Here is a 2,770-nt window from a genome sequence, read left to right on the forward strand (position 1 = left end):
AGGTTTTTTTTTTCTTATTGATTTGGTAAATGTGGTAATTTCTTCTATTAAAGATTTTCTATAATTTACTTCTTGTTTAATGATATTCTTCCTCTTTATCTAAGAATAGATGATATCTACTTTTCAAGTTATTCAGTATCTTACCTCTGATGTGAGGGAGGGAAGGAAGGAAGGAAGGAAGGAAGGAAGAGAGAGAGAGAGAGAAAGGGAGGAAGGGAGGAAGAAGAAAGGAAATTTGTGAGAACTAAGTGAAATCATTTATTTAAAGCATGGTTTCTTGCACACAACATGACTTTGTTAAATATTTGCACCTTTCCTTAGACTCACTCACTGTCAATATAAGGCTCTGACTTGTGACTCAGCTTAGAGCTCCCAAAATTTGTGCAAATGCATATAAATTAGCCCTAGTCCTTGTCCACGAATAAGTAAGGATTCAATAAACTTAACATTTTGAGATCTTCTCACCTTAGTGAGGGCAGGGAGGAATCTGTTCTTGTTGAGTGTATTATGCGCAAGTGAAAATGCCTTTGATGATCATGTCCTTCACTGCTTTCAAAAGTCTTTAATATTTTTTAGTTCGAACTATGCAAAATCAGAATTCTAGTGGTCTAGAAGATAGGTTTGGGGTCAGTCAGGCTTAAATGAAAATCTCAGTTTTACCAGTTACCAGTTGCGTGGTTCTGGAAGTGTTATTTAATCTCTGAGACTCAATTTCCTTAGCCATAAATGAAAATAATAAGTATATCTCATAAAGTTGAAACATTAAATGGCATTACATCCACAAAATTGTGCAACACAGAAGGTCCTCAATAACTTCATTTATTCATTCAACAAATAGGTATCAAGCACCTGCCATGGGCCAGGAGGTACTCTAGGAACTAATGATGAAGCCGTGAACTAAACAAGGTCCCTGCCCTCATGGAGTCTTAATTCTAGTAAAGGAGGCAGGCAACAAACAGCTGGTATAAATGTTAAAGAAAAATAAGATGCGTGATAGGAGTGGAGGTGCTAGAAAAAAAGCACTAGATTCTTTTCCCCTTTGCTCACACAGTCCTTTTTACTTTGTATCCCAAACTCTCTCACCCTCTGTCCATGGGCCTCCAGGAAGGATGAATAAAAGGTTATGGTCTGTTGAACTGAGTCATCTGACATCCTTTAAACAACATTGTGAACACCAATAGAAGAGTACATGGTCATCAACAGGATGGACAGTTGGGGTGTCGCTTTGGAGACCCCTGCAGACTCACAGCTATGCCGTCTCCAGGCTTGTCATGGTTGACACTACAGAGGCAATTCTTGGGGAACAAAACTCCCCCCCACAAAAGGAGGCAGTCCTCAATAATGCCATCTTTGTTGCTGCAGAACATCAGTGACCTTGTTCTGAGCTGGGTCCAAGTTAAGGGGAAAGAAGAGAACGGCCAGCTGTGAAAAGATCAATTTGTTTCCAATCCACTCTTTCTTGCCATCAGAGAGGCTGGCTTCCCACATTGGCTGGGTCTCTCAGGGACAGATGCCAAGTAGGGCATAGACTGAAGAAACACCTCCTGTTCCCATGAAGCGGGAGCATTCAGCCTTCTGTGCAGAGTCTGTGGTGTATGCCATCACCCAGCTATATTGCTTTGGGGAGACACAGGCTGGGCTAGCCAAGGGGGATGCCTCGAGTCTAATTGAAAACTATATTCACATTCTCCTCTTATTCGTATTTGAAAATACCAGTGTTAGCCTGATGTGGGAGAGCCGGTGCTCCCATATGCCATTGCTGGGCATATAAATTGGTGAGACCTTTTCGAATCCATTTGGCAGTATCTACGGAGATCAAAAGCTTTGTTGCAGTCACTCTACTTCCAGGAATTTATCTTTTTTAGATAAATTCTCAGAAGTGCGCCAAGATGAATGCATAAGGTTGTTTGTTGCAGCATTATTTGACCTAGCAAAGGTCTGGAATCAACTGATTATTATACTGTAGATTAAAAAGAAAAAGAAAAAAAAAAGTAAGAGATCCAAAAGAAAAAGGAGAAAAACAATATACAATTTTGTATGTACGGTAAAATGCATGTTATATATAGGTTAATCTTTCCATCAGCGTATGTCTAGTCTACTCCAGTTCCAAGAGCTGATATTACTCAAATGGCAAAAGTACTCATGTGGGCCTACAAGTGTGCAAGATGCTAGGAATGAACGGATACCATAGATAGGTGGAAGAGCAAAAGGCCTTGTAAGCCTTTTAACTCTACTCTGTAGATCTGTCTTCCTGGGCCAGGATGAAGTAGAATCAATGGCCAGACTGAGTAGTGAGTTGCTTATATGGTTTATGATTTTTCCTGAGCTCCATCTGAATGGGAAACTAATATCATGCTCCTAGTATTTTCAGTTTTTCAGTCCTTCAGAATGGATGATCCATTTCCTTGATTCAGCAAATAGCACAGAAAACAAATGTGAAGGAACCTAAAGGCTCTCTAAAAGAAAGAACAGCTCATATTTGCAGTCAGACTTTGCTCCCTTCCAACTCTAAATGACCCCAAAATTTTCCGGTAGCAACTGTTACCAAGTGCACAATGAGCACCAAATATTGAAAATAAGTAATTCTGCCCATCCTGCCACTAATTAGCTATGAAATTTTGATTGAGCTTCCTGCTCCCTGGGTTTCAGTTCTCCCTCTAGTACATGGACTATACGTACTTGAATCAGCTCAGGGATGGCAAATACAGAGCACCTGTTCCACTTCTTTCCCTGCTTTCCTGACAGGCATGGCTAATCAATTACAGCACTC

At 40.4% G+C, this 2,770-nt stretch overlaps 1 long non-coding RNA gene across 1 annotated transcript in view; it reads left to right on the forward strand.

Annotated features, from left to right (window-relative positions):
• The window catches only part of LOC112484037, a 5,819-nt gene that overhangs the window by 514 nt on the left and 2,535 nt on the right, over positions 1-2,770 (forward strand). The gene's annotated exons all lie outside the window — the stretch shown is intronic.

The sequence above is a fragment of the Pteropus alecto genome, unplaced genomic scaffold (assembly GCF_000325575.1).
Source record: "Pteropus alecto unplaced genomic scaffold, ASM32557v1 scaffold226, whole genome shotgun sequence".
NCBI lineage: Eukaryota > Metazoa > Chordata > Mammalia > Chiroptera > Pteropodidae > Pteropus > Pteropus alecto.